Source organism: Apteryx mantelli, chromosome 1 (assembly GCF_036417845.1).
Source record: "Apteryx mantelli isolate bAptMan1 chromosome 1, bAptMan1.hap1, whole genome shotgun sequence".
NCBI classification, from domain to species: Eukaryota; Metazoa; Chordata; class Aves; order Apterygiformes; family Apterygidae; genus Apteryx; species Apteryx mantelli.
The window spans coordinates 112,812,143-112,828,381 of NC_089978.1; positions in this window are offsets into that span (position 1 = coordinate 112,812,143).

The window sequence follows — 16,239 nt, forward strand, 5'->3', positions numbered from 1 at the left end:
AGTGATAGTTCTCCTGTTAGGCTCATGACAGTGCCTTTGGAGGTTTAATAAAATGATATTTGAGGAGATTTGAGGGATGGGCTAGACACTGTAGGAACACTGTGTTGAGATGAAGGGCCAGGGAGAGAACTGCAGGGAAAGGAAGAAAATTCTGTGTGCTTTGCAGCAGCTGGGTGGGTTATTGCACCTTACTCTCTACAACAGCAGCAGATGGGTGAAGTGAGCAGTCCTGTTCCATCACGTGGCCTTACTTAATGGTGGGGGGCATTGACTTCATTGTGCAGCACCTATTTGCAGTCTTCAGCTTGTTCTCATATGCCTTAGAACAGAGGCCTGTCTGGAACAGGCTGTAATCTAGATGAATAGCCCTAGCAAACCTCAGGTAGTGAATCCCCCCTTGGCAGAAGGACATGACTCGTTTTGACAGCAAGGCTTTCTTGGCAGAACTCAGATTTATGATCTGAAAGGTTTCAACCCTGTACAATGGACAGCATCTATTTTATCTGTGTATTTTAAGTTTATGTTACTAGTTGAAGAAACAATTTTGGCTGAACCACGGGAGAGGAGCGAGATTCCTCTGGACAGAAAAGATTGCTCCTTTCCTTGGAAAGCAAAGCAAGCCTGCTCCAGGGAAAGAGGGACTACTGCGTGTAACAGGTCAAAATAGTGGGAGCCTGATGTGAAGAGGCAGAGAAACTTCTGAGAGGAGCAAGGAGCAACCACTCAGGCTACAGAGGAGATGGAAAGAGCTTCGTAGGGACCAGAGGCGCCTAGGCAGGGTTTGCTGAAACTCTGAAAAGACACCAACTATTGAAACATGTTTATTCTGGTTTCTGTGACTTTCCTTTCATTAAAATGTTAATTATTAATAGTCTAGGGATGCCTTGTTTATTGTTTTTATTTTAAAAGTCTTCAGATCTTACTTGGTTAGTTAGAAGAGGAGAAACTCTAGACCTCAAAGCTTTGGCCAGCTGAGGCTCTGGGCACGCTAGGGAGCTGCAGAATGTGCAGAACCTGGAATTGGAGAAACATATAGCTATTAGAAAAGTAATAATATGTCCTCATTATACTCCTTCCAGCATTACTGTAGTCTATATTCTACATGGAAGACTTGGAAATTGCAATCAGTGTATGAGTACCTCTGTAGATATGTTCTGGTTTTGAGAAACATAAAACTTTGCACAGTTTTCATATGTATGATCTATTGACTTTGTTTTGTTATGATGGATTTGACTTACAGAGTTACTAAGTCATTTTGTTAGAAGCTGTTGTGTTCATAGCTCGTCTCCCATGTTGGAGAGAGTCTCTCTGTTCACTTCCTTCTCTGGGTTCTCTGATGCTATTCATTATATATAGCAGATCAGTAGGGAAACACTGTAAATTGTCCTATTTTTTATTTCAACTGTAATCAAATTTTTATCAGAATTTTCAGTTACTTCTTTTATGGTAGAGAGGGGAAATGCTTGCTGGGAGATGAGGATAGATCAATGTGTATGTTAGATAACTAAATTAAGAAAGATAATGAGTTGCAACCATCCCACATCTCAAAGAGAAAAATTTGAAAAGCTTGATAAAAATGAATCTGTTGGGTGAATGGGACAAACACCCTTAGTGGAGATATGCTGTACAATAATGCAAAAAATGTTCTAGAATAATGCCAAAAAAATTTCTAGTTTATAGTTGTGACAAGGCATCTATTTTACCCATCTTTTCTGGGTAATGACTTATCCTGGTGAGGACCTAAATTGGTTTCTCTTTATTTGGATTTCTATAGTTGCATTCGATTTTGTTTTTTGTGTTTAGTGACAAACTTTACGTCAAGTTACGGTAATATGTGCAAACTCCCTATTTTGTATATTACACTTTCTTATAGTGGGGGCGGAGGTGAATATAGTGAAATCAAACTGACCTCTGCTCCCAACACACACACACACACACTCACACTCACACTCACACTCACACTTTCTGCTTTTTCTATTAGCTGTTTTTGTCCCTTGCTCTTACAATAGCAATGACATGTTCATCTGTGTGTCCACATCATCTCCACTTTGCTGCTCTTCCCACTTTAGAGGGATTAGATTAAGTTTATGTATCCTTGGCTATTCAGCAGAATGCTCAAAATACAAAGCTGTCAGCATGAGGATGTATGTGCACATATGCATAGTACACATGTGTAAAGGCAGAGGAAAAAGATGGCAAGGTCTTGAGACAAATCTTAAATTTATAAGGTGTATTCCTTTTGCAGTGTACATGTGGCTAGGTAAAGGTAAATACTTTTTAGAAGGGTGCTGTAGTGCGAGTACAGCACTCTAGGAGAATTTGTTGGGGAAGCCTGTAGAAGGAGGAGCCCTATGGACTGTTAGAAAATGCAAGTATTTGGTCTGATCATTTAGGCCTTTATTATAACTGAAGTTTTTCCCTTTTAATAGATTTTTTTTTTTTTTACTTCTTAAGCTAAATATTTAGCAAAGGTAAATCTTTGTAGCTCTAATTCCATAGGCTAATTTAAGTTGGATGGTTTTGCTCCCTCTGATTTTTACCACATCAACTAAATGGATGCAGCATATGTGAATGGTTGAAATATTTGTTCAATGACAGTTTTTTCCTATGGCCTTTATGAGCTGGTATATTATTTTTTGAGAAGCTGAGGTTTTGAAGATTCATGATTCAAAGAGAAGATCAAATAAAGTGTTAAAATATCTATTAAACCCAATAGAGAATGATTGAATGACATGGATTTCACACCCCCCTCCCTGCTTGAAATCGATCTATTAATAACAAGCTGAACAAATTAAAATATTAAAAATCTGCATGTGTATGAGTTTGTGTGTATAAATATGTAATTAACATCCACTTCTGCTGCATATTTCAGCAGATCACAAAAATAACAAATCTGCATAGAAACAGGACATTTTTTCCCTTAGAAAATATTGTCACTCTCTACTTTTACTGTCTAAAGATCCACTTGGAAAATGTGGCTTCTTAAAGAGTTATTTTAATATGATGTGATATAGTGCTCTAGTTAAGCAATAGACAAAGGGCATATTGATTTTGCTAGTAAAGCTGAACTAGGCTATTTTACCTCCACTGGCTTATTAGCCCTTTAAGACTCTAAATTTTATATCTGATGATCTTTTTTGGCAGTATTTTGCTATTTTTCTAGCCAAAGAAGTCCTTTAGGATTACTCTTTCCAAATGTTAACATAATAGACACGTATTAAATATTCCAGTAAGTGAAGAACTGCTAGTTTATAGCAAAAGGATAGCCAACTCCATGCAATAGAAACATATAAGCCTAGTTAATAGCATTCAGATGTACTATAAAGTGAAAATCATAAGACACTAACAGGACTGTGAAATGTGCTAGTCAATCAAAGATTTTGTAGAATTTAAAATGATGTGAAGCAGAGTGTATGATGCCATTTGTCTGAAGAGTGTTCTACCCTAGCAGCAACAGAGACAGTTTCATATTAATCTTTAGTAAAAGTAATCCTTAATAAAAATACTTGGGGTGGTTTTGTCTTGTCTTTTAGTTAAACTGGTGTTCCAGGTAAGCACCAGAATGAGAAAAACTGTGATGGAAGTGTCCTCAAGAATGGCAGTAATCGCTACGTATGCACTGAATTGTTAAACTGAGTATATATTTTTAAAGAATACTGCTTTCAGTAAAGCAGTCGTTTACTGTAGAATTGGCATAATAAGTGGCTTGATTCCAAATTCTTGATCCTCGTTCCTGAGCTCATCACAAAACTAGAAAATTTCTGAGGACTTACTTGTCTTTTTCAAGTAATCTGAGGGACCAGAATTGAAGGCAAGCGTTCCCAGTGGTATGTGTGTTTCATATAAAGTTAGAACTTTTTCTTGTTGCGTGGCAATTGTCAGTTTTGTTACATCTTCACAGGCCACCATATTTCGTATAGTACAGTAAACATAGCAAATGTACTCTTGCTACTAATTCAGCTGCTTTCAAACTGGTTATCTCTAAGTACTCCCTTCCTTTCCACTGTGGGTGTTTTTCTGTGTTTTCATTTTGGACTAATTGGTTTAGCTGTGTAGTCACCTAAGCAGGAACTGTCGCAGCACGAGGAGGTGGATGAAACTTCTTCCAACAGCTAATGACATTTTGTAGACAGGAAGCCTATGGCTGAAACCTTCTCTGAGTGGGTGATACTTGATTATCTCGAGAAGCTACAGCAGCCTTGGGTACACCTGATAACCTGAAACTATCTTTTGAAGTTTCTATTGATTAGGCATAGCTAGAAAATTCTGCAGCATTGTATCTGTTGTAAGTTGCATTGATTTTACACTTGCTGAGAATTCATCTGTTCTTGATATTAAAGGCAGCCTTGGTGCAGAGCAGGAAAAGGGGGGCATCAGAAGCAGATCTGTATAAACCAGTGCCAAATTAACACTTATGGGTAAAAAAGGCAGAGGGAGAGATCAACAGTATATTGTCCAATTGGAAACTGCTGTGCTGTCAGCATGTTCAGCTAACACCCAGGTTTAATTTAGATACAGGCTGTGTATGTGAGCCTTCCCCCAAGAATTTTCACTGAAAAATGTGCATAGTTGTACATAGAAATTCTCAAATATGGACTGAAGGAAACAAATACTAGTTTAAGTATGCAGACTGTTGAAAGTTTCTTTGGGTGTGTTCTTACTAAAGGCTAAGTTTGGTCTGTTCATACATCAAAATCTAGTTTCACTGAAGCTAAATATGAGGATCTGAAATGATGAAAGTTCAGGCCTAATATGCAGTAGTGGTCTCAGATTTTGAAAAAGCAGGCGGTGAAGACACTCAGAGAAAAGTCCTAATGAATAAGTGAAAAGGACTAATTGTAATTAGAATTTGAAAGGGCATTTATGATGCTTCAGAATCCAAACAACAGTACAGTGGCTAAATGAGCTGCAAAGAAGGGGATTGTCAACTGAAAAGTTCATTGACAATGCTTATATGGGGTAGGAATGCACAGAGTAAAATAGCTGAGGAAATGCTATAAGTCAATGTCAGAGATGCATTGTGGACATTTTCACATTGCTAGACTAATTGTAACTATCTCCTTCTTTGATCCTCTCCCCTTCCCCCCCTCCCCCCCCATGCTTAATTTTGCACTAATGAAGACTAGATGCCATATTGAGAGTTAGCACAGCTGTATAACTTGGGTTGCCGTGGACAGCTTCCAAGCAAATCATACACATGGGGTGGCAATCCTGAGGTGAAATTACAAATTTGAACCATGGTGTGCCTCAGCAAGGGGTGTTTTGTTTTCTTTGCGTTCAATACTGTTGATGTCACTTTTCTCTTCTGGGGGAATAGATAGATAGGTTTTCATGGTATTTGTTAATCTTGTAGATGATATCATAAAAAATGTGCCTGACTTTCTTGTGTTGGACGTTAAAGATCCAGAAGGGTCTATTCTGAAAGCAAAATTTTATCCTCAGTTACTTGTCCAAATAAACTTCCCATTCCTATGTACTTTGAGTGGGTTACAGACCTATCCAAACCTACGTTTTAGTCATACTTTAACTGTCCTTCTGAGTTTCAGCCTTCTCCATACTGTTTTACTCTTCCTCCTCCCCCTCAAAAAACCTCCTGATGGGTAATCTGCTCTATTTGTCACCCAGCAAGAAGTACTTTTGTCACCAAGGGGAAGCTTGAACTACTGGCCTCCAAACTGGCTGCTGCCATTCATAGAAAGAAATCACAGGGGTCTTTGTCAGTAGAAGATTAAACCAAGAAATCATGATGAATGTGCCTGTCCATTAGGAAGGCAATGCCTGCAGTTTTCTCACCATCCTGAAATCATTCTTAACCCTAGCTTAAAGCAGTAAACTTATAATGAGCCCAATTTACCCAAGTGTAATATGTTACAAATGCTCTTCAGGGTGCAGGTACATAATACCTCTGCAGTGATGCTGTTTGAGAAGATATTGCCAACTTGTCACCGCTTATTCTTGTGCTTTCCCTCCAGTTTTCTGCAAATAGTCCCTAGGGCCAAACATATTAATTGGATCCCTGAAATTATCTGTATGAAAAGCAAACTTTTCTTGATGGAGATGGTGTGGCAAAGGAGAGCAACACTTCTAATTTGGACTGTTCAGTGATTTGGGGAACAGAGCAACTCTGTGGACCATTGAACTGACGCAGCTGATGAAGCAGTGAACCATAGTGTGAGGAGGAGTAGCTCAGGGCAGGGCAGGGGAATGGGAACTGCAGCCTGTCTTATAAATAGGCTCACTCTCTCCTCTGGCTTCAGCATGGTTCCTGTGAGCCATTGAGTTCACGCCATGAACGATTCGGGCGCTTCTGAGAGCTTGTCCTTTAGACAGCTTCTGTCCTTTAGGGTTTAAAGGGAAAAGTGCTGATGCAGGGCAAAGATTTCTTGCTGAGGTTTCTGTCAGCTGTAAATGTGTTCTTTGAGGACTTCTTGTAAGCTTCCGACTCAGTTGTCATAGAAATATCACCTTATTTCTGTCTAGTTAATGGAGCCCTATCTGAGGCGGTTCGGTCTGTGCTGTGTTAGGATGTCCTTGGAGAGCCACTTTGCCCCAGGTGAGAAGTTCACTGTTTTGCTGACTGTAAGCAAACCCACTCAAGCAATGTAGATGAGTAGATAATAGAGGATTGTATAATCTCTGATGTTACGTACATGAAATTTCTGTGACCTAACTCCAGAACAGTTCATTCTGCAAGCATGTCATTGAGAATAAAGAATTCACCACCAGCCACAGAGTGAAATTAGTAGGAAAGGTAGTGGCTTAATGAGGTAGCATATTCCCTCTCCCAGGTCTTACTTGGTGAGTTCAGGAGACAAAACCTGTGAAGAGCTTCAGATTCCCTCTTTCTGAAAGATGCAAAGTACTAGAATACATAAGCCATTCACTTAGTACCGAAACAGGCAGATAGAATATTTTAGTATGAGTTTTCTGTAGGAAATGTCTAAATATTGAGTTTTATAGAGTTGCCAGATTCTGTAGTGCAGCTGATATCATCTGCTTTCTATAATCTCATTTTTAAGAGAAACAGGAGTCAGAGCTCCTTATGCTCAGGGCAAGTTTTTTTCTTCTAAAGCCAGAATGTCACAGAAGTTAAAAGCTAGCCAGAATGAGAAGGAAGCCTAATAAAAGATGAAAATATCCTTCTTTAACCTTTTCTGAATACAGCTGTCTGCTTTTAAGTAATTTTCTGGAGGAATTTATTGAAATCCTTGTTATCTGAAGGTGGAAAGTGTCTGAAATGCAATTAACAAAAACATGTTTTCAAAAAGTCATCTATGACAAGCATATTTAAACACATCTCTTCAGAATAAAAATATGTAATCCTTGCATGGGAAATGTGAAAATACAATATCCAGATTTTGTGACTGGTATTCCAACATTCTATATTTTAACAGACATCGCAACTGTGTTAGATTATTCATACAGCGAGACAGCTGCCATTTACAGGGGTGGTTACTGTTTTTTTTTTTTCCTACACATCTTTCTCTATCTATGGGTTCTCTTACTGTTTATCTTTGTTCTATGCTTGTATAACACCTAAAATAGCGAGCTCTTAATCTCTCATTGGGAATTTTAGGCCCAGTGGGAATATAAAATAGTAAGAGTCTATCTTGTCATCAGTTTAGTTATGTGTTTGACACTTCCTGAAACATTTGCAATGGTAGAAGATTCTTAACAGGCATTGTTTCACCAAAGTCTGTTCCCCCCCAAATGGGTTAATATTAAAACTGTTTCCAGAGAATAGTTATCATTGCTTCAATTTTAAATTGAAGGAATTACGTGTGGGATTCAGTTTAGTTCTTTCTTGAATCCGGTATTATTCAATAGCTTGTTAACAGCTTGGATAGCAGTAGTAAGCTTATTAAGTGAACAAAGGAAATCAAGGTGAAGAGTGGCTACATGCACTATAAATGGCAAGCCTGGGATTTAAAATAATCTTGATAAAAATGATAAAAACTCTGAAAAAGTAAGATTCAGTTAAGGAGGATGAACGCAGCATGCTGTACCCATGCATCCTTTGTACTTCCTTTCAAACTGACTCCTTTGTTTCAAGTGTCTCTTTGTAATTCCCTTGTTATTGCTTAATCTGGCTGATGGTCATTTTCTCCTTTAGCATTATCATTTTGGGGCAAACACCTTCTCAGTTTTAGGTATTGGATTTAACCATGGTGTTTTTGCTCGCTTTTCTGTCTTAATAGCTTTTATCCAGGATATTTTGCCAAGGGTGAGCTGCGGGAGCACCCCACAAGCAATGTCACACTTTTACAAAAATGGCATATTGTACAGACGGGAACATTACCTGTATCTCAGGTAATTTCTCTTTTGTTCAATACCACTAAGCTGGAACAAAGTCTCGTGACAGTTTTAGACTCTACACATTGCGAAAATGTGGACCAGCTGGAGAAGTCTTCTAAGAAATACCAAGAAAGTCTATTGAGAAGTTTAGGGAATATGATCATTATGACCTTTAGGAATTAGGATTATTTAATCTAGAGGAAGAGAGATGGAAGTGGAAAAAATTAATAACACTTTTAACATTTCCCTCCAAAAGCAGTTACAAAAGTGGAAGGAAACAGTCCTTTTCCTTTCCTGATCATGAGATAAGAAGTAATAGGTTTAAGCTGAAGCTAAAAAGCTTCATATTAAACATTAGGAAATAGTTTCTTACCACAAGGATAGTGAAGAGTTTGCTTGAGGAGGGTTGTAGTGTCGCCAGTACAGGAGGATTTCATTCCAGGACAAAAGCTATATTTGTATGACCTGCCACACTGTCTTACAGAACAGGAACGTTGTGCTTACCGCCCTGTAACCTGTGCTTTCACTACAGTGTCAGACATCACAGCAAGTCCTGCTGACTTGCTGAAAAGCCTAGGAGACTTGCAGGGCTCCCTGATCCACCTAGGACTGCGGACAGGAGGCATTGAATTATCATGAAGCTGTGCTAGAATTGAAGATACAATGCAACAATGACCTGCTCAAGAAAAAGTTTTGAGAATGTTGAAATGTCTGATTTTGGGAATGCTAAAAGTAAGCATTTTAACAAATGTGCATGGAAAACTTCAATTTTTGACCAAAAGTCGATGCAATAGTCAATTTTGGTTTTGGGGTCTGGTAAAAAAGATTTAACTTCTTGTTGAAAGCAAATGATTGTTGTGAGCAGTTAGTTTAACCATAAACCAAATTTTCTGTTACCAGTAGAAATGTGTTTGCCTGACAATATCATAATTTTTGGTGAGGGGTTGAGTATTTTTGCTAGGTTCTGTCAAAAATGACACCTCTATAAACCTACTCTCCTTGTGTGACACTTAATCAGAATGAATAGTCGGTAATATGTGCATGGTTTTCCAGAGTTGAGCTGGAAGTATCTCATCCTATTTGCAAATAAAATAGCAACTGATTCTTTAACTGGCTGTTGAACTACTCCTTTTGGCCAGCTCGACTCCTCCTGCTACTGCAGTCTCTTTCATTGTCTGCCCTTGGTGCTCGCCCAGGCTTCTTCCGCTGGACCCTGAAACTGTTTGTTAGATACCCAGCAAAACTTAAGTGTATGGCAAGACCGCAATCTATTTTATCCAGTTACTTTCATCTGTAATTTCTGTATTCCTCAGGTATAACATCATATTTTTGTCTAGGTCATTTAATTCGATTAGTGTTAGACTTCTGGTTTTATGTCTTTGGAATGTGTTGCCTGTGATAGCCTTTTGGTTCTTTTTGGCCACATAGCAAGTTGATTTTATTCAGTTGGTTGGTTTCTAAATTTGTTATCCATTACTGTTCATCACAGATACTATTCCCCTTTCCCGACCTCTTGGATGGCTGTAAGTTTAAGTGCAAGTTTGAATTCTGGAATGCTGGGGCATAACTGGGGCTGCCAATCAAACTGGAGAAGTGTTAAAGGAAGGGCATAAATTTGATTTTAAAATAAATATAAGGTAATATATAAAAATATGCATAATATAAAATATAGAGAATTTACATAGAATAGAAAAATACGGTAAGACACTATAGTCAGAAGACGAGTTATCAAATAAAAGTTTAATGATGAAAGAATATCAGCCTTGTAGCACAGAATCCGCTCTTGAGAGATTCATGGTAATAGGACAGATGGACCTTTAGCCTGACTAGATATGGCTTGTTTTATGATTGTATAACTACTTACTTTCTTGATGAGCATCAGCAAGAGACCTTGTTTCATATCTTTTGAAAAATCAAAATAGAATATATAATTTGCTTTCCCATGTCCATATGCTCATTGACTCCTTCAAAGAACTCAAGCAGATTTGGAAAGCATGACTTCTCTTTACAGAAGATACTTAGGCTCTACCTTGATTATCATATAAATTTATATCAGTCTTTATAGTGCAGACATGAGATTCATTCATGGATCCTCCTTGAAACCATTAAAAATTCCTACATATTTGCCACCTTCCAGTCATTGAATGTCAAGGGAATTTAAGCAAGAGGTTACAAATAGAATGAATAGTTCAGCTATTTTATCCTTGTGTTCTTTAATAACTTAGGTAAATAATGATGATTAGTCACTGTTCAATTTGTCAGTTTGTTCTACAATTATACATACTGATGTTTTAATTTTAAAAAGTTCCTCCAAAACATTCCCTGTAAAAAAAGAATTTGGGCATGGGAACAGTTGTCTTGATAAATCCAAATGCAAGAAAAACATTACCTTTTTTTGCTGTGTCCTATCTTCTCTGACTGTTCCATTTCTAATTTCTTCATCTGTTGGCCCTACAGACTCCCGTAAGTTTTGTGCTCCTGATGAGTTTGAAAAATGGTTAATTATTAGTTTTCGTGACTTCTACAAGTTGCTTCTCAATTCCTTTTTGGCCTGCCTTTTTTTTAAATAAAATTGTTTATACGCATACACTTTTACACACAGAAAGGAATCAGTCACAGTATTGTACTACAGTTTGCTTCATAAACTCAGAGGAAAACTGTGTATCAGGTTAGTGTTGAGAATTATTGGTGGGTCTAAAACTACTGCTACTCTCAAATTCCTTTTCCTGGATTCATGACTGTGAACAGCAGTGTCCTTGCTATAATTCTAAAGATGCGACCTTTTATACTATTGAGGGGAAAAAAGTCAACACTTCAAAATGAAGCTCTATTTTTTTATTCAATGAGTCTTTCATGTTTTGCTTTAAACTCGTCTTATTCAGTATGGAAAGCAAGTATTTGTTTTCCATATCAGTTTTCTTACAACTTTCTTATACTTTTTTCTTTCAGTTAGGGATCTCTTCTCAGCTCTAGTAGGGAGAAATAGTAGTATTTTTTCATTTCATATTTAATATATTTTTGATTCCCTTAAAAAGATTTGCATGTCTGTCTTAGCTCATATTACTTGAAATTATTGCTTGATCAGATAATGACTTCCGTATATTCAGTTGTTCCTACAATTGGTCTCAGAAATTTTGCTAGTGTTTGGAAAGGTCTTGCACAACAGGGAATGATCAAAACTCAAAGTCATTCCATAAGAAAAAGCACAACAAAGTAGAAATGTGCCAAATTACCCAGAAACAATTTGGATGGCTGGCAAACAGGGCAGCCTGCTGGTTTGTGAACGGTGTAGGTAATTTGCCACTCAACTCTCCTCTGTTTGCTTCAATAAATTGTAGGGTACTTAGTACCCTGCTATCTGTTATCTATCTCTGTATTTCTCTGCACTGTCAGTGTCTGACAGTAGTTCGTTCTGCTTTGTCTTGTCTGTGTCTGTCTTTCACTCTCAGCTTGATAGAAAAACCTTTGGAAAAGTGTGTGTGGTGTTTTGGGGGCTGGGATTCAACAGTTTATACAAACTAATACATCTATGTAGTCTAATCAGAAAAGTGTAATTGATAAGGAATAAAAAAAATGAATCTAATACCTAAAATATAGTTCAGCAGCACTATGGAAAAATAAATCAACAATAAGCTCTCATAGTGCAAGTAGGAAGAGTGCTCAAGTTGTGTAATTTTCAATCAACAGTCATATAAAAAAGGTTTTATAAAGCATGTCATCCAAGTATGTGCAATCCAAAGACTGTTTTACAGCGCTGGTTGATCATTCTCCTTAAACCAGAACTGCAACTCCCTTTAAAAAAGAAAAGAGAGAGACTTTTTTCTGTGCTTGAGGAAAAGCAGAATAGAAATTAATAACATGGAGAGATTTTGAAGGGTGTTTTTAAAATGAAAATCTATTTTGTTAATATGGTGGGTCATTTGGAGGAAAAAAGGAAAAAGAAAGCCTCAAGTCTTTAAAAATAATATATGTTCACATTTGTGTGATAATTCCTGTTCCTTTTCTATGTACTGCTATTGTCCAAGTACAGCATGAACCTCTTCCAGCAAAGAACACTGATATTGCTTCTCACATATGTTTCTAAAAGGAATGTTATTTCTAGTGAACAGATTAATTATTATGGCCAATAGATCCTCTGTTGTTCAGTGAACAGTTTAGTAGATCTGTTCTTATGCTAACTGAATGTATGGGTTGTAAACATTTGTTTGGATCAAATTTTTAGTATTGTCTTCTTAGATTATATTAGCTATTAGTTATTCAATATTTGTTGTCTATAATATGACTGATATGTGCATTTATGATTTTTTTCTGCAACATTTTAGAAATAAAATACTATATAATTGAGGAATACTTTGATATGAATACATTGCAATTCAATTTTTAATTAATAGCTATTTTATTGATTACCCATATAAAGTAGGTTGAGTTAACATGACCCCATGTTTCACAATGCATTGAGATTGTTGAGGATATTTCTTTGCTGAGTTATTGATAGATTTTGAATGAAAAGGGATGTTATTTTCATTTTTTCCTAATCCATCTAGCATTTCTGATTCTGTGTTTTCCTCCATTGTAAATAATGCTGATTTCTGTTAGAAACAAGAACGTCATTTTAGCTGGCTGACATCAGCTGGGGATTACAGTTTTATCATTTGATGCTAAGTGAGCAGCCAAAATGCTAGACATCGTCAGTCACAGCAAATCTAGAAAACAAAACAAAACAAAAAAACTACAGTAAACCACATCTGTTCTCTTTTCAAAAGAATAAATAGGTAAGATATCGCTTTATTCAAGTAAAACTGGATACTGAATATGAATGAAGTGTGTGAAAAGGGTGTCAGAAACAAAAGAAATGGCATTATACTGGGAAAATAACTTGTTTGATTTAAACACAAGAACTGTTTGTTCTAAGAAAGCTAGTTTAGACCATGATAAAATCATATGTGATAGGAGAAGGAAAGTAGCATATTTTAAAATGGGGAGTTGTAGTAAAGGGGAAAGGCTGGAGGAATCAAGAAGAGAGTCTGAGTATTACTTCTAGAAATTTGATTTTTTTGTTGTGTTTTAAAGTGGTTGGTTAGACCTAGTGATATCATGACTATTTTTCAAATAAGCAATTGAGGATGAAACAAATATCTCTTATTCAGGTTTATTTGGTTGATCCAGCTGGAAAAGATGATTTGGGCATTGAAGTCTATTTTGGGGTTGTAAGTTGCTAGTCCATAAATAGGAAATTTCCATTTTGATTTATCTTCTCTTTGAGAGCAATGCCGTGGACTCCGGAGGTAATATTTTGAAGTAATCATACACATATATGCTTACCATGTGTGTATGAGCTGTCAGAAGATGTACACTTGCTGAGAAAAGGGTTATATTACCCTGGGCAGAGCACTGAAGTGATGCGACTCTACTGCTTCCAGCTTAGAGCTAACTTGAGTATTTCTGCCTAGCAGTACATTGAGCTGCTTTGATATTCCCTTTTGTCATATCTAAAGCTTTTTTTGGTGTCTTTCTTGTGTTTATTCCAGTGTCTGCCTCTTAGATGGCCTTATATAAAATGCAAATTGCAGCACTTATTTCTCTCATCCTCTGCCTCTATCGTCTGTTCAGATTATAAAATTTATCATGACAAGAACCTTCAAACCGTGTGGCTTAACACTAGCGATGGTGCATGGGAGAAAGCCCGTGCCGTGGAGCGTTCTGCCTGGACAGATGTGACCGCTGTCCGGGAGAAGGAAGAGCACAATACTTACTGGACGAGCAGCTTCCAATGAGCTCTGTCAGCTATTCCTGGCCCAAGGGTGTGCTGAGTTTTGCTCGTGCTGCCCCCTGTGCAGGGAGGGCCGTGCACCCTTTTGGCTGGTGCTAGAGAGAGGCTGGCGTAAGTGCCAGGCGCAGAGCATGGTGTTTTGTGCAGCAGGGCACACAGAACCAGAGCCAGAGACTGCTGAGGGCAGCCACTCCTTGCTCAGCGCTGAGATTGATGCTGAGGTGATGCACTGCAGGGCACGGTGCCCAGCACCCACTGGAGCAGCACCTTCCCCCAGCATGTCAGAGGTCTCAACTAGACTGAGCTCCCACGGGAGGTTGCAGTGCAGTGGATCTGGGGCTGCAGGGTGCTCAGGGCCTCTTGCTGGGGGCGACGGAGTCCTTGCCTGCAGGAAGTGTGCACTGGCTGAGGATCTGGGTTGCCGAGTGAAGGAGCAGTGGGAGGGGGGCAGGAAGGCTGCACAGCATCAGAGGTAGTGAGGAGGAGACTGACTGGATCTTCCCTGAGGCTACAGCTGGAGTGCTGGGTCCAGGTCTGGGCTCCCCAGTGCAAGAGAGTCAGGGACAGGAACGTACTGGAGCAAGTCTGGCAAAGGGCTGTGAAGGTGAAAAAGACTGGAGCATCTCTCATAAGAGGGGAGGCTGTGAGAGCTGGGACTGTTCAGCCTGGAGAAGAGAAGGCTCAGGGAGATCTCATCAATGTGTATAAATACATGATGGGGGGAGGGGGGGCGGGTAAGAAGACGAAGCTAGACTTGTTCTGTCACTGGGCACCACTGAGAAAAAAGGCAGTGGGCACAGACTGAAATAACAGGAAACTTCATTTAAACATATGAAAAAAAAATTTTTACTGGGAAGGTGGTCAACGCTGGAACAGGTTGCCCAGGGCGGTTGTGGAGTCTCCACCCTTGGAGATATTGAAAACCTGATTGGCCACAGCCCTGAGCAGCCTGCTCCAGGAGTGACCCTGCTCTGAGCAGGGGGTTTGGACCAGACAATCTCCAGAGACGCCTTCTAGCCTCAACCATTCTGTGATCTGGTGAAATGTTTCCTGTGGCTATATGAGTCCTGACTGGCTTTAAGTTCTGTATGACAGTGGATATGAGACTTTTTCTGCTTAATTTGTTCTAGCTGACATGGTAGAGACCTTGGGCAAGTTAGAAGGGGGTCCTGAAACAATGATTATGTTTGTCCATAGCTAGTAAGTCACTGTCAGAAGAACAAAGATTAAGCCATAATAAGTGATATGGAGAGACTGTATTGCACTTTCAGTCTTTATGGGAGCTGGGAAGGATTTAGGTCTTCAAACAACTTTGTAAAAAGTATAATTTCTTTAACACTGTATAGGGAAGCCTGAATTAACACTGTTAATATTAAGTTAAAAATGCCAGTTCAATGATGGACATGTAAAACTGCAGACATGAATGCTGGCACTAGAGTTTTCTTTAATGCTCTTACAGGTGGCAGACCAAGGATAGTGTGTCGGTTTATATCCTGTCACTTTGCTTGCAAGGGTATTGCGATTTTTCTGGGAACTTTGAACTTGCAGACGGCACTTGCATGCAGTCAATTGCACACATGTATCAACTGGCAATTCCAAAAGCAGTAGGGCTGGCACTGCTTCGGTAGGACCTACTACGTGTGCTCAGGTTGTCTCCATTGCATATGCTGTGGTTCAAACGCTTTTGGGAAGCAGCAAGTTCAGTCTGTGGGCACAGACTGAGTTCATGTGTATACAACAGCTACTCGTCCTAGATTTCTGGACGTCTGGCAGCCTGGTTTACAGAAACTTTGTAGAACATCATTTAATGCCAGAAGGTGATAGTTTACAGCCTGGAGTGATATTCTCTTACCAGGTTGAGTGGACAGGTCTGTAGACGTGGTCTCAAAGAAAGGTCTTTTTTCACACGAAGAAGATTGTATTGGACGATTCTTACTGTTAGTTGGAAGAGGAATTTCAACTTGTCATTTAAAAGTCAATGCTTAAGCTATGTAACATTTTTAAAACACTGCATGTATCAACAGCCTAGCTTCTTCTTTGCTAAATATACTACCATGGTAAGAGAAAATCCATACGTCAAAGATATTTTTGTCATATTGTTATGTACTGCTTCTTTGTGTTTGCTTCTGGTTAATGGACAGAAAATCATTAGTGATTGCCACAGGATAATTAGA